We start from the raw sequence: 24292 nt of genomic DNA, 5'->3' as shown, positions 1-24292 counted from the left end.
CTGCAAAGAAATGTCATTTTCGACTCAGGCGTTGCCGTACAGTGGAACGAGACCAAGCAAATATTTATCATATATATCTTGGATTTGGTATATCAAAGGCTAGTATTCATAAATTTTCTTGTACGCGAAAGGAGTAATGGGTAAATGAAAATATTTAATAAAAACGAAACGTCCCATATGTAGAACCGAACTGAAGTTTAGAATTTAAAATAATTTCAAATATACTATATATATAGAAGAACCTCACATATAGAGAGGAGCTGACATGAAGTGAAAGTGGTTCAACAAATGAGGGATTACTGTGCAAAAAGCTAAGACACTTAAATCTTACCACGAAAATTATTAACTCTGATCAGGATTCTGCCCTTGTTTTGAAGTTTTAAGAAACCGGTAAAGAATCCTAAAAATTTAGAGACAAAGGAATTTTGCAGTTGTGCAAGCTATCTCTAGTAAAAAATTAGCAAAATTCTCACCCTTATAAGTGGCATACATTTCTCAGAGCGTTCTTGAGCGAAGGATATATATTCCAGGAATAGGTTCGGAGAGAGTTACATACCAGAAACTTAATTCGAATGGACCGTTCGAATTAACTCCACTAAACGAAAGGTCACTATTGAATCTGAACATGTTTGACAGAGATGACCCCTAGATGGATCGACGGTTACGATCATAATATCAGATTATCTAAAATTATGAAAATAAGATTATAATTTAAAATTATGAAATGTAATTTTTTCGTCAAAGAGATTTCCTTCCTTAATACTATTAATTTCCTTAAAACACCCTAAAATGAATTGTAATTGTGGTTTCCGTTATCTCTTATTGTAATTGGTTCCATTAATGTCACTGTTGGATCAAAGTATTTACCGCTGTCTTTACTACGCCGTTAAGGTGCGCGACAGTTAATTATCCCCTTTGCAGACATCAGCACCGGAATGGTTCAAATACTCATGCAACATGTTGCTACAGAGTATAACTGCTTTGTTCACCTAACGGTTGTATGTATCACCTAAAATTAATCGAGTTAGATATAGGGTGATTTATATATATGAAAGAAAGTTGTGTTAGTTACACCATTTATAACTCAAGAACGACTGAACCGATTTGGCTGAAAATTGGTGGTAAGGTAGCTTAGAACTAGGGTAAGGAAATAGAATATTTTTTATATCTTTATGCTAAAATTCAATACAATTCATAAACACAAAAATTATATTTCAAATCATAAGCATTTGTTCAAAATTCATGTAAGAATAATTTGAAAAGTTTAGTAATTCAAAAATAGAAAGAAATAAGTAAAAATTGTCATATCCATACATGCTTAGTATATAGGCTATACTGATTTTGCTCCTGAACCAGGCAGTTTTTTAAGGAAGAACCCGTGAGATATATGTATTTAATATCACAACAAAAAATGGTATTGACATTTTCGTCGACAAGACATTGCAGATACTTTGCTAGAATAAGGGCGAAGAAAGCAAATGCATCCATAACAAATCAAACGCGATATCTAGGAATAACTGAAGTGTTGATAAAAAGGTCTACTATAATTTAAGATATACAGAAATCTTTTCGAAGCATTGAACAGTATGTGCATACAAGTTCAAACTGATCCTTCCTAAAAAATAATAAAATTGCTAAATATTGTGAATGGTAGAATAAAACTGCAACTAAATACACAGTGCAATGAATTAAAGAGGCTCTGTAATCATTCGATCAATAATATACCACCTGCATCCCAAAAGACTCATGTCATAACCTTGCCAGCCGATTTGTTTATCTTTTCACGCTTTAGAATCGTTTCATAATATGCAGTCCACTAAGCTCACTGTCGATTGGACTCAGTTGATTTCACTGGTGCACAGCCCAAATTAAACAGCTTTTTTCCTCTAAAAACCAATGCTTTATTAACGCACGAATGCTTTTTGATTTATTTTTTGTAAACTATATCTCTTTAATTAATAGTTACATCTTAACTAGTAGAAATCATATAGATGGTATTGGTATATATCAGCCACAGTAAAAAGTGGACGGGTCCTCTAATGTATATATGAAAAATCAGGATGATGAAACGAGTTAAAATTTTATCTGTTGTTGTTTTGTTCCGCGCAAGCTGTAACTTGAGTAAAAATTGAGATATTTTGATGAAACCATCAATAAAACGGAATGCAACTTTGCTGAAATAATATTTGGACTAAAATACGTATAGTAGACTTTTTACTGCAAATATCAGTCAATGTGTAAGACATATAATTAAAATTCATGAGTAATCCTTCCTTGACAATGGAATGTCCGTTTGTCAAAAATGGGTTGAATCGGGTTAATACTTCCCATAGCTCTCATATAACCAATGCAACGATATTTTGAGCTTCCAGATAACTTTGTACTGCATATACCGAGCGTGTTCTACTGATAACGGCATACCTTTATGCTTAAAATTGATAAAGTTCGGCGAAAACTTGACCTAGCACATATAACATTCAGGTAACTTTACTCGATATGATTGGTTATGGTATGTGAGGTACCTTAAGGTACTTAATCTCAAGAAACATTTTATTAGTATGAGGCGTGTTAATAGTATGTAGTATTGGCAAAAATAAATAAAATCGGGCCGATACTACCCCCAACTCTCATATGGTACATGTATGTATGTATAATGATTTTCGTTTTTTTAACAAATCTTATGCCGAATATTAAGGTCAGTGTATGAGTTGTATATGTATATGTATATAATATATATATATATATGTAGATATGTATTCTTTCATGGATTCGTATTCTCTGGTAAACGTTTTGTATGAATGGTATTTCCCTGGCTTCTATTCTTGCATGTTGCAAGTTCGGATACACCTGAACTTCGCCCTTCCTTACTTGTCTCTACTAATTATCTTCTCAATTTCCGTACGTATTCAAATATACATAAGCACATGAACAGTTACCCAATAAGAAAAAATGCTGATAGCCAAAAGGTAAGCTCGAAACACAATTATCCTTTAAATCAGTTAAAATATTATAACGGAGTATTAAGTTCGTTTCGACGGCACATCATTGGAACTGAGTATAATAAAAAAATATATTATACTATATTAAAGCCTTGGTTATCATTGAGACATAAAGTCCTTGAATACCTCTTTGCATTGTACAAAGATTTTCGCTAATCGTTTGATCGTACATAACTTACGATTTCGTACTGTTACCTCTGCTTATATCAGAAACAGCGAACAACGTACACACGCAGCCCGAATCAGCTGATACGACTTATCTTATGAGAGTGTAAATGATCAGCCAACACCACTTCTACCGCTACAGGCGGCAAGTGAGGAAGGGAGAAGCGGAATTCGCTGTTTTAGTCCAGTCATTTAAGCTTAAATTAGGTAAGAATCTTAAACTTACTATAATGACTGGACTATTTCTTCTATTAGCCATAAAAGTCTGAACCCATAAACGAGCTTTGCTCACCTTTGACTTTCTTGTTGCTTCTCTCGCTTTCCCATTATTTCTATTTCACCCTAACTAACAAAGTCTAATAAGGCATGTTAAATAATATTTTGCGGAATAGGCATTAAGTCAATATCCGATAAAATCGGAGTAGCCAATATTAATTATTTTTAGCTTGTAAAATTACTTACATCCCATTTCCAGACCTCTTGTAAGTGAATCTTTTCAAACACCAACCTCATTGACCTATATTTGAAATAAGGTCTGTTTCTTTTACGATTTACGAAGGACGTTGGAAGTAAGCAAAAAATCGACGCAGTCTTTGAGGTACTCTGAAAATAGGACACGATATATGCCAACTATCGCTAAAGTTTAAGAACACAACTTTAGTATGTATTACTTTGAATCAGGACTGGTTATACAAAACATTAAAAGAAAGATATGAAATCACCTACAATACAAACATATACCACTGGGTATAAAGCTGTATATATACTTACATATGTGTACGTAAATATAGTTGAGTAAGTACATATGTATGTAAGTTCCTGCAAATATGTTTTTTTGGGCAGTCGAGCCTTACTTTTTCTGCACTCTACGTTATTTAACCAACCACCGGGTGGCTGTAATTAATTCTCTTATTGGTCATTTGTGTCGCTCACGGCCGTCGGAAAGGCTCTGTCAGGAACTGTGTGTGCCAAATACCGTCAATCGAGAATTTGCTTACACTTCATATATACGAATATTACGTAATACATACGTGTACCTGATTTCGGGCTTGAAGCTTGATTGTTGTAGTTGCTGTGGCTTACGACGACAACAAAAGCGGCAGGAAAAATTTTCAACGATTAAATGGAGAGAAGAAAAACAGTTGAATAAGCCCCAATTAAACTTCCATACATAGACACGATTATACATATGTATACAGTATATACGAATGTATGCGATTCGCAGATAGAAATTCGATCCATGAAGTTTTTGCCACCCAGCCTTACTTAAATTGTTCCAAATTGTTTTTTTTTTCTGCAATGTTCCGTAATCGGACTACTGCCACGCCCACAAATCGCCATTAACCTAAAACATGCAAAGTGCCATAACTAGGCACTAAATTAAGATATAAAGCTGTTATTTGGTACAGAAGATCACAGTAGCAAGGGGCATCCGTGGTCAAATTTTTTTAAAAAAGAGGGCGTGGCCTCGTCCTTTGACCACTTTAATGTACATATCTTCTAAACCACTTAAGCTACAATAACCAAATTTTCGGAGTACAAATCCTACAAAAACTTCTACCGACAGTGTGAAAATGGATGAAATTGTGGGATAACCCCGCTCACTCCCCATATAACGGTACTTTTAAAAACTAATAAAAGCGCGATAAATCAATAACTAAATACGCCCGACACATTAAATTTTACTACCGAGATAGTATAACAGAGCTTTATGGGAGTTATTGTAAATTGGCCGATGGGCGTGGCACCGCCCACTTATGCTGAAATCCCATATCTCGGAACCAGACTGACCGATTTCGACAAAATTTAGTACTTGGCATTCACCTTACATTTTTATGTCACAGTGTGAAAATGGGCGAATTGCCTACTTCCCACATAGCGCAATTTTAAATCCAATTGATTCGTTCAGTTTTCAGTACATAAATCAAGAAAGAATTAATATACCGAGATAAAACTTTGCACGAATAATGTGCTTAGCGTGTGCTCTCTTGTGGCCAAAAATTATTTACATCCAATAAAAACTGTTCAAGCCCCTATACAAGTATACCGAATATTTAGATCCCGGTATCTATAGTTGACTTTTGATTGAAAATATCGGTCAATGCGTCATATCTATGATTGAAATTAAGAAATAATCTTTCTCTTATAATGGTATATCTGTATGTCGAAAATGGGTTGCATCGGACCAATACTTCCTTTAGCCCCCGTATACCTAATATAAAAATTTTCCAACTTCGGAGTGACTATGTACCGCATATATCGGCCAATATGAAAGTTATCCTAATGAAAATAAAAGAGCGTATTTTATTCATAACAGTATATCTTTGTGCCCAAAATAGATAAATTTGAGCGAAAACTTGGCCTAGCCCCTGTATAGCATTATCAGGATTATCGAACATCTGGCTAACTTTACTCAATATGAATGGTTTTACACCTTGAGGTATTTCCCTGGCTTCAATTCGTGTAAGTTGTATAATAAGTATAAAATGTTCGGTTGCACCCGATCTTAGCCCTTCCTTACTTTCTTAGTATAAAATCCTATTTTCTAACATCACACAGCATAACCTGATTTTTGTAGTCGTAATAATCCGACACCTGTAAAAGTAATGAAAATTTAGCTGCTGTTCAGGAAAGTGTTGCTGAAGACCGCAATTTATCGATTCCTAGGCGTTCTCAAAAATTGAAAAACCACAACCTGGCGGATTTTATGAAAGGATTTGGGCTGGCCATATAAAACTATCCACACTCAAGAACTGAAGCCATTGGATCACAGTAAACGTCGTGAATTTGCTGATTTTCCCTTGGAACCACTTAAAAACGATAAAGATTTCTTAATAAAATCATCTTCTCATCAATTCTGGTGCAAGGAAAATACACACATCAATCATGAACAACCATTACCTTCACCTAAGTTTACAGGAATGATCGGTACGTACTTCTTTCGAAATAAAGCTGATGACACTGTTTCTCTCAATGGAGAGCGGTGTAGATCGATGACAACCAACTTTTTATGGGCGCAATTGGAAGAAGTTGATATTGACAACATCTGGTCCAACACGTGCCACACAGCACATGCAACAACCGAATTATTGCGAGAAAAGTTTGAAGAATCGATTATTTTAAAAAATTGTGGTATTGAATGACCTCTAAGAAATTAATATTTGGTATTTAGTAATAAACCAGACTCTCTTCTGGCTTTAGAAGTCAATATAGAACGTTCTATTCATTATATACGACTTGATTTAGTTGAGAAAGCACTCGAAATTTGGGTTCATTCGTTCCTGCAAAAAAATCATGGATACCGTTTCAATAATATTGTATTTAGAACTTAATTGTATTGGTTTTAATTGACATTAAATAAAAAACATTTGAATTTCCTTAACAATTAGTGTTTTGTTTTTTAAAACGAAATCGTATCACTCTCATTGAAAAACACTATACAAGCTCTGTCGCAAAAGAAACAGGACTGTTAAAAAACAACAAAAAATTAATATTTTTCAAAAGTTATATTTTTTATTCAAAGTAGTTTCCTTGTGCTTCGATACAGCGTTTAGCCCAGTCAATTGGCATTTCAAATGAGTGTTTAGGGTAATTTTTCGGAATGCTCTTGAGAATATCGGTCGTCGCCTTTTGGATAGCTGAAATATCCTGAAACCAGTGTCCTTTCATGGACAAATGAAATTTTCCAAATAGGTAAAAATCACAGAGTGCCAGATCAGGTGAGTAGGGTGAGTGATTAATGGTTAATATGGAGTTTTTTGTCAAAAAATCAGTGACAAGCGTCGACCGATGACACGGCGCATTATCGTGCAACAGACGCCAGGACCCTGCCTCACGGTATTGTGGTCGAACACGACGAATGCGTGACAAAAGACGCTTCATAACACCTAGGTAAAACACAGCATTAATCGTTTGGCCAGGTGGGACGAACTCTCGGTGTACAATACCTCCGGAATCGTAAAAAGAAATCAGCATTGTCTTTATTTTTGACTTCTGAAGACGACCGACTTCTGATCGTCACAGAGGTCCTCACGATTTTCTTGGAATCGCTTAAACCACTCATACACATTACTACGAGATAGGCACTGATCACCATAAACTTTTTTCACCATTTGAGATGTTTCAGTAAACGTTTTCCCAAGTTTAAAACAAAATTTAATATTTGCTCTTTGTTCAAAATGCATTTTACGACCGATGACCAAAAGCTGATGTCACTTTTTGATCGATAACATCGATGATAGTTATCCAATTGTCTTAAAATTTTTACGAAATATCAACAAGGGATCAAACTTTTTATTTCATATACCCACCAGTAGGTGGCGCCACCAGAAACAGTTATATTTAAAAAGTTCTGTTTCTTTTGCGACAGACCTTGTATATTCATTGACTTCGATAATGGTGCAACTACGAATAGAAAATTCGATGAGGTGACTATTAAAGTATTTGGCTAAGTATGGCGAATATTGTAAATACCGAACAAGATATCAGGAATACCAAAGTCTGCTTTGGGAAAATCAATTGGAGTGGATGGTATAGCAAAAAATATGATCCTTATAATTTCAAATTGTGGAGTGGACTCAAAAAAGTATCTAAACTTTTTTTTGACGACCCGGGTTTCATAGACTTAGCTGAGTAATTTATAACATGACTATTTACGAACGAGATAATAGAAATATTTAAATTTTTTAAGAAAAATTGGTACTATTATATATAGATATTAACTTTTTATTATAAAAAATTTCTTTGTTTTAAATTTAGTTGTTATTTTTCCAGATACGTGCCAGTTTTGCTCTTTGCGTAACCAAACGCCTATCTTCAGACATTTAAACTCCGGACAATGTCGGCTAAATTAAGGCATATCTCGAACGTAATGAGGTTCCTTTTTTTAAATAAATGCGAACAATAACAAATGAATGCAATTTTACGAAGGTAAATATTTTTCAACAATATAATTTGTATTTGTTTTCACATGTTCGAACTGATATGTATCCTTGTAAATTAGGGGGGATATAAAGAGAAATAAGTAAATTACTGAAGAATAAAGCCACAATTACCGACTTAATACGACTATAAACGAACGAATTATATTATATTGTAGATATGTTTTTATTTCAATTAGAAAATATTAAGGAATAACGTAAAGACTATTTAAAGCTATAGTTTTTCTATGAGAGGTCAAATTAAAACTTTTTTCAGTTCAGAATTTGTTCTACTGAAATGAAAGCCATAGCAAGAAATTTATAGAATTTTCGAATTTTTTTTTTCTTTACTGGTTTTTTTACTCTTGTTTGGGAAAGGGCGGAAATGCTGACTTTTGAAGACCTGTCATAACTTCATGTTTACGTAATAATATTAACTGTAATAATATCGATACTTAACATTAGATGAGAAAAATTTAACTTTATTATTATTTTTGAATTCAATGAAGTCCTGAACTTTGAGCTTTTTCGAGACGCCTTTTAATCATCGTTTGGAACAAAAATTTGTAAATAATATATTTCCCCATGCTGTAACATATCGAGGGGTTAAGGCTGAATAAGTCATGAATTAATACTTTTTGACACCTCCCTAATACTCGTATATGTATTTATATGCATATAATAAAGTCGTATCGTGATTGCTATGAAAATAGCGCGTAAATAGCGTAATTATGTCATGTATGAATGCCGAATTGCATCTGTTTCATGTCGCAATTAATGACCTTTCAGTATGCTGATTGTTGCAATGAAGTGGCCGGACATAAAATGCTGGGTATACTTGCGCTGATATTGGACTTTGAGTGGCAGAGAGCATGCCAGAAGCGTGTCACTGAACAGTAGTTGTATGCGAAATGGGGTCAAAGTGCAGGCGAAACAAGCCAATAGCTATATTTCTATAGGAGTCTAGATGAGTAATGATGCACCAATGCGTGTACATATGGCTGAATGCAAGAATGAGAGATTACATCCGCTTCGTTGAATAGTTGGAATCTGTGGATATTTGCGCAAAAAACTGCAGAGCTTTGGTTCAACTGTAAAACTATGTACATAGAATATCCTTATAGTATACTCCAAATTTATATTTTAAACAATACTAAAAAATCACCAAAACTGGTCAAGGTGTTCAAAATGTTGATTCTTTAGTAAAATTCTCACTGGACAGTCGATAAAAATAGCAGATTCTAACACACCAGTCACATATAGATGGCGCCACCAGGGGCCGCTAGATTCAAAAAGTCCTGTTTACTTTGAAACGCACCTTGTAAATATATTTCACATATAATTGATTACGAGTATCAAGTTACTTAAGAAATGGAGTCACATTTCTCTCAGGGTTAACCAAATATTTTTCTTTCCTCTTTCTTGCATTTTAGAAATTGTATTTTTTTATCGAGTTGAAAAATTGAAAAAAATTGCAAAATTGAAGGAATAATTTGCTGCTGGGTGTGTGGGGTCTGTGAAGTATTTGAGGTGCCCTGATTACGAATTTGGGTTCGAAATTTTCCATCAAGTACAGTTGTTTTTGTCATTGTAATAAAAAAGGCTCACCGCGACTCCTCTCCACCCATGTATCCCCCGGCGGTGTGTATGTAAGTAGAGAAATATCCGCCACTTGTAGCCTCCGCGACGCAGTAATCCAAGTTTGCCGTAACGCTGTTGAAGGAGGATGGAATTTCGATGGGTCCTTATTATAATTATAATATTATTATCACAAATTATTATTATCACAAATATTATTATTATCACGAAGAGGCATACATATATACGAGAGGTTGATATACGAAGTGGTATATAATTAAAGCTTTTCCTCTTCTTTTACATATTGGATGTTTAAAATATTAAAACCGAATTAGGAAGTAGTGTATATATATACACAACTCAGGGTTGCATTACAAACTATGCAGTTATTTACTATCGTTTTTCATAAGTCCTAAGTGAGCGATTATATACACTTTTCTTCTATTAGATGTGTTCAGAATGTATTCGATGTTTATTTTTGTGCAATTTAAATAAGTATCTATATAATAAAATATCTTCATTTTTACATATCCCAAAACAGAAGTAAAAAATTACAATTTATCCATATGCACTAAAAGTACTTTTTATTCCTATAAATTCCCACACCAAAAGCTCAGTAAAAAATGGTATATATACATATAGTATATGCATGTAGGTCTGTGCCAACCGTAACCATCAATATGAACAAAGAAAAACTCGAGTAAAAATATTGCCCGTTGTCGATTTTGCTGAGTTGGCAATTTTTGCGGTATTAATTCGGCAGCTGGCGTTTCATTGCACTGCGACGCAACTACGAGTATGAATGTGTGTGCACACTGCGCGCTCACTCTGCAGGAAATTAGTCACCAACAAGCGTATGGAGTCCTAAAAATGACGAGGAAGCGTGTTTGTGGCCTTTAAGGAGATGCAGCTTTGGTATTATAAACCAAAGCATTTTCATGATTAAAAAAAATGGAGACCAATATTAGAGAGAACAATCTGTATCTCTGCATTTTACAAGTATGCTATTTGTATAAAAAAGAATTACAAAACTACCGGTTCAATGCAATTGGACGATTTTAGAAACCATTTAGTTGGCTGAAGCTGCAACATCAAAAGGGAATGGGTGATATTTACCGCATTTTTCAGAATCTTATTCCCGTTTGTAACTTTTGGTAAGGCCTTTATAGAAGCAGTCGTTGAACAAAAATGCTAAAAAGTACACAAAAATTACAGATATTTTTATATTATATACAATTTCGTCCACAATGTTCTTAGAGTGATTTTGACAGAAAGATTTATTCATTTGTGGCATCGTGATCAAAAGATGTGCATGATTTTTAAATGCAGATAGGATCATTCGAATTTGTTGACATTGAAATCTCGTCAAAAATTGAGTAGTAAGCTTAAATATAGGCAACGTTTTTTATAAAGTTAAATTGATTCCAGACAACGCGAATCAATCAATTTATTGAGAGAAACTTTTGGTGAGCGCATTATCTCGCCTCGTGGGTCTGTAGCGTGGCTTCCAAGATTGTGCGATTTAACACCGCTGGACTATTTATTGTGAGATCATGTGAATTCGCATGTCTCCGCAGATAAGCTGGACGATTGACTTCTTGGACATACGGCCCAACTGCTGCAATAAGTGTTCAAAATTGCTGCAATTTATTTGAACCAGCTGCAGCGATCACTTGCACGGATTCCCGTAACAGCCTTAAGTTACCGGAATTGACCCAAATTTTATCCGGCCAAGGGCTGTACTTTCAAAGATATAATCTCGTTCGTTTCGGTTAGTTTAGAATAAGATTGTTATCACTAGAGAAACGCTATGCAGCAGGCTTACTCCGTATCCTTCTGATTCGTGTTGGCATTGAGTCCAACCCGTTTCCGGAGGAATTTTTCTGCTGCATCTGCGCCAAAAGGCCCCATTCAAACTCCACCTCGGTTAGGTGTAATACATTCATTGATGGAGCGATCTTAAGGCATGCTCAGGCCTTAATTCACCCTGGAAGTAGGCCATGAGTTACATACGTGTCAACGCACCGACCTTAGCTTTATTCTCATTCCATATGTACATCAAATTCGCAGTGGAACCATTAACACCTTCACCGACTCCCTGTCAGTGAATTGCGTACTTGGAGTCAAACCGCCACCCATTGCAGACGAAGAACTCGAAATGCCGCGAGAATTGAGAGGGACCTGTAGCAGTACTGTAGCAGCTTAACTTACCCATCCATATAATTCTAACGGAGATAAAGTATCCATTACAGCAACAACAAAACCACTTGCATGAAATTATGTTTAAAGCAGAATGACAAGTACTTATAAAAAGATAAATTCTTTGCCAAAATATTAAACTAAGTACATGGGGTTTTTTCTTCTGGAAAACGCACGCCTAAATATACACCCTGTTCAAAGTTCCGAATTTTTCGTACATTTTTTACCCGTTTTTAATGAATGTTATACCAGAAAAGGTCTGTAAAAATTATTTTATGCGAATAAAACTGAATTCGGAGACTTTTTCTGGTCCAATCAAAGTACAATATTTGTATGTACAATACAAGGTCTGTCGCAAAAGAAACAGAACTTTTTAAATATAACTGTTTTTGGTGGCGCCACCTATTGGTGGGTATTTGAAATAAAAAGTGTGATATCTTGTTGACATTTCGTAAAAATTTTAAGGCAATTGGATAACTACCACAATCGATGTTATCGGCAGCTTTTGGTCATCGGCCGTAAAATGCATTTTGAACAAAGAGCAAATATTAAATTTTGTTTTAAACTTGAGAAAACCTTTACTGAAATATTTCAAATGATGGAAAAAGTTTATGGTGATCAGTGCCTATCCCGTAGTAATGTGCATGAGTGGTTTAAGCGACTCAAAGAAGGTCGTGAGAACCTCTGTGACGATCAGAAGTCGGTCGTCTTTGGAAGTCAAAAATAAAGACAATGCTGATTTGTTTCTACGATTCCGAGGGTATTGTACACCGAGAGTTCGTCCCACCTGGCCAAACGATTAATGCTGTGTTTTACGTTGGTGTTATGAAACGTCTTTTGTCACGCATTCGTCGTGCTCGACCACAATACCGTGAGACAGGGTCCTGGTGCCTGTTGCACGATAATGCGCCGTGTCATCGGTCGACGCTTGTCACTGATTTTTTGACAAAAAACTCCATATTAACCATTAATCACTCACCCTACTCACCTGATCTGGCACCCTGTGATTTTTACCTATTTGGAAAACTTCATTTGCCCATGAAAGGACACTGGTTTCAGGACATTTCAGCTATCCAAAAGGCGACGACCGATATTCTCAAGAGCATTCCGAAAAGTGACCATAAACACTCATTTGAAATGCCAATTGACTGGGCTAAACACTGTATCGAAGCACAAGGAAACTATGTACTTTGAATAAAAAAATATAACTTTTGAAAAATATTAATTTTTTGTTGTTTTTTTTTAACAGTCCTGTTTCTTTTGCGACAGGCCTTGTATATACTATATATAGTAAATCTTTTCTTACAGCACTTATTGTATGCAGATAAATTATTTTTTGAAGCTTGTATGGTATTAAAAATAATCATCATCAATCATTCCATGATACCCGTAACCGTAATGGTCGAAAGATGGACAGAAACTTGCCAGTTTCTGACTGGACACGACCGCTTTAGAGAGTACTGACACAAATATGGGCATGACGACAGGTATGACTGCTCTCATTTCTCGCATTCTTTTTGTGTTCAGTTTACACGGACGAAATAAAAAATCTGACTGAAAATATAGTACCCCACATGATCAGATCTCAACAAGTATAGAACCGGGTAGAATAGAGCGTGGCAGCCCTTTTAGAATTAAAAATAAAATACCGGCATACTGACGGAGCGAGGCGAACAGGTCAAGGTTAGGTCTGTAAAGTCTAAAGCCGAATAACTTAACCTTGTTATGAAATTCCAAACGGCAAATTAGGTGCATTTTAGGGATTAGGACGAATTGTGCATACCGTATGCAATATTGAAGATGATTCTCCCTCCAGTAAAAAAACAAACAAACAAATACTACGTTATGGGAAGTACTCGTACATAAATTTATTTGCATTTTTATATATATAAATTGTATGCAGTCAGCGAAGCCATTAGAGTCTTGAATGCATTGAACTGCAAAACCACCACTTTATGTACTCATACTTACAAATAATGTAGTTATATGTATGTACATATAAACATTTGTACACAGACAATGACTTCCTACGCTGACCGGATGTCCTGTGTAATATTAGCTGATGCTAGCAAAAGTAACTTCACAGCGAGTGTTAATACATAACTAGTTAAATACATATATTTACTTGTACGTACTTATATACATATATAAGTACATATGCATATATATTTATGCGATAGTAACGGCAAGGGCAATGGTCTGCCAAGCGCTCCGCTTAACTATCGCAGCGTATGTCAGCACCGTTGTCTAGCCCGTTGTCCTGTCTTTTAAGCATTTACAGATAATAGCGCAGCTGTTTCACACCAATAACTGCTTTTGCATATAACATATTGAATTCACTCGCGTCACACTTGTAATGTCGCCCTCTGCTGTCCGGCGACGGTGTTGCACCGCTCTCGGGGGTTTCTTTGTTACACGCTACGGCCACTAAAGTTGAAAATTGCCATCAACAATCGTCATATAGAAATTCTGCAATGCTTGGCTTTTACACGCTTACAAATGTAAATAGAGTAAATAGTTTTCTGTGGCTAGGGTTTCCATATTAAAGAAAATAAATACGATGATATCCTGCAGCTCGCTTATGCAGTGGCTTTAATGAGAGTGCTGAAAATATGAAAGGAAGTTATGAAAATTGGAAATGATTGAATAAAAAAACGACAAATAAATACAATAATTTGTATTTCTCTGGATCTTTATAGCAGCATATTAATACTGGATGCTTCATTTAGAGACAAATTGTATTCATTTGGGACCTTTCTCAGAATATATTTATTAAAAAGCGCCTAAAAGTATGTGTCTGTAATTAAACGATACGGAGATTAAATATCTTTACCTCAGCTGGAAATTTATTCGAGCTTCGGTTGAATCGTTGGATTGATTGATTGCAAAGCTATGCTATTTAAACGTTTCATAATTTTAAGCGCATCTTTTTGCTGAGCTGTTTAAACTTGTGATCGCCTTCTTAAAGTGTCGCTCAAATTTACTCGTAAGTTCTTCTTGGAAAAGTGTCTACAGATACCTCACCGTATACTCTTCTTCACCTTTGCGTATTGGTCGACTACTTTTAGGCACATATCACTTTTAATAATATACTTTTAGGAGAAATTTGTATTATCTTTATATCGGGTGATTTTTTAAGAGCTTGATAACTTTTTTTAAAAAAAAAACGCATAAAATTTGCAAAATCTCATCGGTTCTTTATTTGAAACGTTAGATTGGTTCATGACATTTACTTTTGAAGATAATTTCATTTAAATGTTGACCGCGGCTGCGTCTTAGGTGGTCCATTCGGAAAGTCCAATTTTGGGCAACTTTTCGAGCATTTCGGCCGGAATAGCCCGAATTTCTTCGGAAATGTTGTCTTCCAAAGCTGGAATAGTTGCTGGCTTATTTCTGTAGACTTTAGACTTGACGTAGCCCCACAAAAATAGTCTAAAGGCGTTAAATCGCATGATCTTGGTGGCCAACTTACGGGTCCATTTCTTGAGATGAATTGTTCTCCGAAGTTTTCCCTCAAAATGGCCATAGAATCGCGAGCTGTGTGGCATGTAGCGCCATCTTGTTGAAACCACATGTCAACCAAGTTCAGTTCTTCCATTTTTGGCAACAAAAAGTTTGTTAGCATCGAACGATAGCGATCGCCATTCACCGTAACGTTGCGTCCAACAGCATCTTTGAAAAATACGGTCCAATGATTCCACCAGCGTACAAACCACACCAAACAGTGCATTTTTCGGGATGCATGGGCAGTTCTTGAACGGCTTCTGGTTGCTCTTCACCCCAAATGCGGCAATTTTGCTTATTTACGTAGCCATTCAACCAGAAATGAGCCTCATCGCTGAACAAAATTTGTCGATAAAAAAGCGGATTTTCTGCCAACTTTTCTAGGGCCCATTCACTGAAAATTCGACGTTGTGGCAGATCGTTCGGCTTCAGTTCTTGCACGAGCTGTATTTTATACGGTTTTACACCAAGATCTTTGCGTAAAATCTTCCATGTGGTCGAATAACACAAACCCAATTGCTGCGAACGGCGACGAATCGACATTTCACGGTCTTCAGCCACACTCTCAGAAACAGACGCAATATTCTCTTCTGTACGCACTGTACGCATTCGTGTGGTTGGTTTAATGTCCAATAAAGTAAACTGAGTGCGAAACTTGGTCACAATCGCATTAATTGTTTGCTCACTTGGTCGATTATGTAGACCATAAATCGGACGTAAAGCGCGAAACACATGATTTTAATAATAAAATTCAATGATTTGCAAGCGTTGCTCGTTAGTAAGTCTATTCATGATGAAATGTCAAAGCATACTGAGCATCTTTCTCTTTGACACCATGTCTGAAATCCCACGTGATCTGTCAAATACTAATGCATGAAAATCCTAACCTCAAAAAAATCACCCGATAGAACTTCGGTTTTTTATCTATTAATAACATTGGTTGGCTTTAAACTGCCCTGTAACTCATCGAACTTCACTGACAATTAAATCATACCACATCCAGTCATAAATGAACTACCAAGGACAACGGTTTTAAACTATTCTATTATATCTTCCTAACAAAGTAAAAATATACCTAAAAATATATCCTGGATTTTAACCCTCGCTTCAAAATATTGTACATTTTAGTTTGAAATTAGGAGCACAAAACTACTTCTCTCAAAGTAGTTCTCGACCTAACAAGCTTCTTCACTACAAGGAACCTGAAACTATCCCCTGCTAACTATGTATGTACATAGCATCCACATTTACTAACTGAAAAATGTAATACCGAGTCAAAGACTCAAAGATTTTATTGTTTCGTTTGATGTCATACACGCAGCAAGATCCTCCCAAGGTACAGCAATACTAAAAGGGTTAACTTCACGAAGAAGTTCAAGGTTACCCTTGGCAGCAAGGCTGAATGGAATGATTCCATACTGGCAGATGAGTTCGCCCGCTCCGCAGCTTCCACTAACACAGTAGGACCTGAACCCTTGACTGGAGTGGGTTACCATACCATAAAGGAGGTGCTCCGCAAGGAAGAAGGAGTAGGCAGGGAGAGGCATTAGCCACAACTAAATGGCATGCAGCATTCCAAGTTGCTACTGCGGGTTACAGTCTCAAAGCAAACCTCCCTAGGGATAAACTCAGACTACTGGTCGAATTTTACGCTGGCCACAGCAATCTGAAGAAGCATATATACTACAAGGGCCTAACTTCTTGCGTAGGTTCTGCGACAGAGAGCAAGCCTGAAACACCAGAACACTCGCTGACTGCACAGCACAAATATATCCATCAATATGCTAGGGCTAGGTGATTTAGGAGAGGGCACAATAGACCTGCGGTCGCGGTGCATTTCTCGTGTAATAACAAATTAATCAATGAAGCGTCAGTAGCAGATGTTCCAGACATGTCAGAACACCGCGCTTCGAACCATCACAGGATTTCTAGGTGTCCCCTATCGAATAACTAATAGTGAGACTGTTATACTTTCGGTCGAGGAGCGTAACACGTTCCTCTTCAAGCAGTTTCGACTGGGATGCTTTGCAGAAATCATCATTGCAGTCATCTGCTTGTAGCGGAGTCGTCTCCTAAGAGTATCAAAAGAATATTTTCACTTTACGTCGGCGAACAACAGCAATACACCGACGTAATTTTGGACGCGATCAACTCCAGTTTTCAGCATCACCAACAAAACTTATTTACCAAGTCTCTTTGGTCAGATCTGGATCGTTTTTGTGTCCCTTCATAATAGGAGGAGGCTGTGACACAATTTGCAATGCGGCTTACAGCACACTAAATGTTATTTTTCTGGAATTCAATATAAATATAAAAAATGAAATACTAAATGAAAAAAAAATTATTTATTACTTTTAAAATTTAAATACCATAAAATAAATTTAAACTATATAATACTGTAAAGAAAAAGCATATTCGAACTCATATCCTCACCCATCTTATGCTTATGGTCAGACGTCGTTAAGGCAGAAATCCTGTCAGTACCAATATCAGTAATGCAAGAGCGCCGAAAACATTTGCTCTCGGTCGGAAAATTCCAGTTGAAAATTTACATGGCTTTCGAAACCGACCAGTGGATTTCAGTAGAACTGACCAAGATTTTAACAGTCTACCGCTGTTATTTCGGATATCTAAATTTCTTTGGATCAATAAATTCAATTTCGCAAGTTAACAACCTGTACTGACTTTGAGTCCATCGAGGTTCCGATGAAATTTTTCTGCTGCTGCTGTTCGCACTAAAACGTTGCATCTAAGCAATTAATGACGCTATCTTGAGTCTTATTTAGGCCGTAATGCCCAACGGAGAAATCTACTCATTAAAGGGTTCCACTGAGCAAACTACACACTTTCTTAAATTCGCCGACAACCTACGTAACAGACAGGGTATAAGCGGGCACTGTAGAAATCGGAGCCGCGAGTGAAGTGTAGGGAGAATATAAGAGAATATAACTGTAAATATGCTGAGCCAGTTTTTATAGTCATTGAGATCAGAGAACGCCTTATATTTATATCACTGCTTCTACGCATGTAGTATATAATTTATATATAAAGACTCTGCTTCCATTGATGGATATTAGTAGACAGAGTTCCAAGGTTATCAGAGGTAGATCCAATGATGAGAAGAAGGTATTTTGTATAGTGGCCAACTTATTCCGATATTGTATACGTAACAGATATTATTTATAATATTTTATCTAAAACGCTGTTGAAAATTATTTTCACAATTGATGAAATTTTAAGCAATTAATTATATAAAAATTTAATTACATTTATTATTGAACGTTTCAAGGGGTTCACATCAGTTTTTCTTCGAACTTGAAGAAGCTTGGTTGTCTCTCGAGTTGAGAAAGAAGAAAAAAATCGGCTCACAGTGCTTAAAATATCCTGGATCTTATATTGATAGTCTATTCATGTTAAGCCTCTGCGGGATTTGAATGCTGTTTAAAGTTTTTTATTAGACGATGCGGTTCAAATTGTACGTCAAGTCAAGTAGAGCCCAGATCTCGGTAAAGCACAGAGTATCAACAGAACATAAACATCCAGGCGTTGATTTTCAGCTAAAAATCTTTAGCATGTTGCCAATACTCTTTATGTTCTCAATCTATAAAATTCAGTTTTAATAAAAAGCTGCTGTTCAAATGGGTTCGGTGAAGAAAATTTCTCAATTATTTGCACTTAGCGACCGAAATTTGGGGCTCTTTTACATCCTCTAAATGAGCAGCAGCTTGAGTGTTTGTTCCACCATAACTTTTATAAATCGTGATGGCTTCAGGTGAAATAACCGAGAACTGTCTATTTTCTGTGGTTATTTGTACATTTCACTTGTATTTATACTAGGAGGATACTTGACGTACTTATGTAACTTTCAAATCTTGACTTTTCAAATATTGTCCTACACCATCACTTGTGCTTATGTTGACGGGAACCATTTATTTAAGTGAAGCTTCCTGTACATTAATCTATCCTGATCCATATTGTAGTGCCATTGGAAGTGCAGCTGCCGTATCATCCTTAGTTTCTACTTGATTGTAGTATTCATTATTATCAGAAACATTTCCGCTTGTTTGGAAAATTTCAGCCATGTTGCAAAATCTGCTATGCTTAGTTCTTCCAAATGATCAGACTTTTGAGAATTCTACTCCAGCACACTCGGCACATATTCATATGTCCGTAAATCCTCCTGTAAAGCATCCAATTCACGTCTGGGTTTTATCTTACTTACTATATAAATATCTCCCCATTATTGGCTACTGATAAATGCAGCAGCAAAATATTATAAGCCGCTTCTTGAGCCGATATCTCCGATCCTTTTATAAATTTGTTTCCTATATGCTGTGTTTTTCTGGCCAGTGTTCGAAATTTAAACATCACTAGCTGAGGGATCAGACGTATACCTCGTGATATTAATATTTCGTCAAAATCCAGTTTTTTGTTAATATTCGTCACCTCGATTCGATCCGGGATTTGCGGGATCGCTATGGTTTACCCTTTTGTGCTCATACAAATAATCGAATAAGCAATTATATGCTTTCCAAGAGTCGGTACTCATAATCGATCCTTCCGCCATGTGCTTCTTTATAATGGGTATAAACACCTCGGCAGATCTCACATTTTCGGGACACATTTCCAACTTAAAATCTTCACTTCCGTCATCTACCATACCCAGCACTCAGTGACCTTCGACTCTCCTGCTCGAAATATGAGAAAATAAGTGAGTACGTAAAATTTTATACACATATATAAGTGTTATTATCTTTGTTATACTTCCGTTTTCCAAATTTAATTTCGTCTATCTGGACAATATTTTCGGGACTGCCAATTTTCCCGATAGTCTCTTGATGGTCTATTTGGAATAAGACAACGGCTTCCCGGCGATAAAATTATTTTTTCGCACTTCTGCGCACTTTCGATATAGCAGCCAACGAACGGCATTTACCTTTACGGCATCTAAACGAACCCACCGTATTTTTCCCCACTAGAGTTGGGATCATGGGTGTTTTATGTTTATGGCACAATTTTCTTCTTAAAATTAAGCCCTCTTCTTCCGCAAATACATTACACTTCTCCCTTGTGCTAAACGTTTCCACAACTCTAGTGATGTTCCACATTTTCTTAAGTTACGCAGCGGTGAAAACATTCGTTGTACTTCTACGTACACCGCGGCTGGTGAAAAAATCATCGAAATCTACAGAGAATACCTAATTAAAAATTTATAAATATTTGATAGCATACCTGATCGATTTTCACACATTTTCTTCTTTTTTTCTTTTTAATAAAAAAAAACAAAAATTATTTGAAATAAAAAAATTATAAAGTCACTGACTGGGCACCAGAACACTTGCTTATTTGCTTCGCCAAATTTAAAAGTAAAAGCGAAACAAAAAAAACACTCCTTATTTTCCAAATTTTCAAAACAGTACAATTGTTGCTGGAACTGTTCCTGTTAAAGAAAATGAAGTGTTCAAAAGGGAGGTATACCATTCACGGTACTTTCACTTTCTATACGACCTTGGCCACGATTTAAAAAAATCTGAGGAACCCTTCATCGTCGATCCATGAGAGTCCTTCCGCGTGGAACTACTTTCTGCACTTTTTTCACGTTTTCTATATATATATATACATATACATATATATATTCGTGATCTACAGAACGTCCTCTTCCCACTGATACTAACTTTAAACCTGAAGTCGGGTGATGCTATTCTAGATCCCAACCAAAATATTTATGGTGAGATAAAATCTTCGATTCATTACTAAAAAATATATTTGAGAAGCTCTTGTAAAAATTTCAGACTAATCGGTTTAGCCGTTTTCAAGTAATGTTAGTCACCGACTTTGAAAACACCATTATGAGAAAAACGCGTTTAAAGTTCGAAATGCATTTTACAAGCACTCTGAAACACCATCCCCATGCTGTCTAGTTATCCGCGTATGGATATCAGGTATAAGTCTGTGAGTTCACCGTTGAGGTTTGTCACCGTTGCTGCCTTATAATTACGTTCTTCTTTCTCTCCTCTCTTTTTTTGATTTGTGTAATTGGCGCTGATAGCTCATATAATCTCGCGAATTCATCTCCCTGGATGACTATAGGCGGCATACTAGCTAGTACTTCAGCTGCTTCGCTGGAAATAGTTCGGAAAGCACTTGTTACTCTTATTGCTGTGAGTCTATGCACCGCATTTATTAGTCTGGCATACGCTTTAATGTTTAGTGCCTGCATCGATACTGGAGCTGCATATAATACGTATATAACTGAGCTCACCACTTTTGCTATTAGAAGTCGACAGCTGGGGCGCACGCAGCTTCTGTTTGCCATCATTCTTGATAAGGCATTATGAAGTTTGGAGTCCAATATTACCCCTAAATACTTCAACTGTGGCTGTGAAGTAATCCCGCACTCTCCTATAGAGAGAGTTAATTTTTCTTCTATTTTCCTGGTGCTTATAAGCAATACCTCAGTTTTGTGCTCAGCCAGTTCCAAACTCATGGAAGAAAACCATTGCCGCATACCATTTATGCATTCGTTACATTTATTTTGGAGGTCATCGAGTTGTTTAGCTACTGCAACCACTATAAGGTCGTCCGCGTACGCGAATATCTTATTTTGGTTGTGGAATTCTTACCACCCCATCATAGACGAGATTCCATAAGAAAGGGCCTAACACAGAACCGTGTGGTACTCCACTTGCCATTGCCAAGTCTGTATGTGGGCATTTGTTATCATAACATAAACATTTGCGCAAAGGCGTAGGGTAGGAAGGTTCGAACTGATATAGCGCATATTTTGAGCTCTTGAACAGTTTAAGTGGGCATTTGTTATCATAACATAATCGTTTGCGAAATGACGTCGAGCAGGGAAGTAAGAGCTATAGAAGCGCTTAAAAATTTGAAGAGACTTTATGAAGTCCATAAGGAAACAAAAACAAGAAGACCAAAATACAGGGTGAATTCATTTCTGGAATTAAGAGATCTTAATGATTTGGAAGCACATCTCCTAACAGATATTTTTTGGGAGGAAGGACACGAATTTAACAATTTTTGTCGAATGACAATTGACCAATTTGATGATATTTTTCAGGTAATATAATACAATATAATTTATATTTGAGTTATTATTTGAAACTAGACTATTTAAATTCATATACATACATACACATGTATGTACACATATAAGATTGATTTAGGAATACGAAAACAAAATAAGCAAATGAGATGTGCCATTTCATCAAGAGTTCGCCTTGCTATAATTCTCGTTCCGCATATCTCGAAAAACAATTAGTACTTTTATTCCGGAGGTATTGAATTCTATAATAAGCGCTTATCAAAAAGAATACCTAAAGATGAAGTTATAAAGATAATTTCAGTTCACATACAAACGTATATTACAATAAATATTCTTCCTCTGCAGACACCAATGACAGAGAATGAATGTGGCTAATGACTTTGATGAACTTTGGCAGTTTCCACACACTCTTGGTGCAATCCATGGAAAGCATATACATACGTATAAAAGCGCCTCCCCATTCTGGGTCAGACTTCTTTAATTATAAAGAATTTTTCGGCCTAATTTTGCTTGCAGTGGTCGACGCCAATAGCCGATTTATTTATGTCGATATTGGAGCAAATGGAAAAGCTTCTGATGTTGTGTCATATAAAACCAGCTCCTTATATGATAAGCTTTCCAGAGGCCAACTTAATATACCATCCGATAAACCTTTAAAACGGCAGATTTTTCAAACACCATTTTATTTTATTGGCGACGTTATTTTTGGGTTGAATCGACACATGTTAAAAGCTTTCAACCGAAGTTTGAAATTAAGTACTGCACAAGAGGCTTTCAATTATAGGTTAAGTAGAGCCGGAATGACGCATGACAGTTGAGATGGCGTTTGGAAAACTAGCTGTACCATTTTCGTATATTTCATCGACCAATTGAAGTTTCAATAGAAACGTCTGATAAAATCATAACAGTATGCTGTATTTTACATAATTATTTGTCGCGGAAAATATGTACCGCCGAATACACATTGTGAAAAATATTATGAACACCTTTCGTCCACAATAACATCTCTACCAATTCAGGAAAATGATACATACAAATATGCTAGCAAAATAAGAGAAAATGTATGTAAATATTCTATTAGTGATGGAAATATTCCTTTCCAAGGGATTAAAATAAAGAAGCAAACAGCGAAATAAAAATACTAAGTCTTATTATATGTACATATGAATGTTTATTCATCTCCTTGTGTTTCTTGCAAATTGTATATACTTGTAGATCATGGGAAATCCCCGATGCGCTGGAATTTCAATTTTTCTTGGAAGAAATGATAATTAACTTTTTCTTTGGGAATTTGGTGATCCTTTGTTAGTCAATGTCATTTAATGATATTCATATTCTGGAGTATTTTTTCGAATTCTTAGAAGTAACCTTTTTTTTGGATCATTTTCTTGGAAAAACCTTGTCATTATTTCTTCATTTTTATAAAAGAGACAAACTAATAGGTTGTCAAAAAAGTCTTCCTTTTTGGAAAGCTTATTTCACGCGCTAACACGTGTTTGATTGATTGTCGTTTCTTTTAAGTCGTTCGTGAGTTATAGCGTCGCGAACATGGAGCAAAATAAAGGAAGTACTACTACGATAAAGGAAAAATTGCATCTCAAGCCGCCAATAAAATTTGTGGAGTTTATGGACATGATACAGTTTCCATTTTCACCGCATAACGATGGTTTCAACGTTTTCGTTCTGGTCGAAGATGCGCCACGCTCCGGAAGGCCTGTCGTCGAAAATTGCGATAAAATCGCCGAATTGGTCGAAAAAGACCGGCATAGTAGCAGCCGTAGCATCGATCAGGAGCTGGGCATGAGTCATCAAAAATTCATTTCAATTTCAATTAAAAAAAAATTAAATAAAAATATCGCAAGACT

This window comes from Bactrocera tryoni, chromosome 2, assembly GCF_016617805.1.
Source record: "Bactrocera tryoni isolate S06 chromosome 2, CSIRO_BtryS06_freeze2, whole genome shotgun sequence".
Taxonomy (NCBI): domain Eukaryota; kingdom Metazoa; phylum Arthropoda; class Insecta; order Diptera; family Tephritidae; genus Bactrocera; species Bactrocera tryoni.
The sequence above is the reverse complement of the archived record's forward strand: the minus strand, read 5'-3'. Positions refer to the sequence as shown.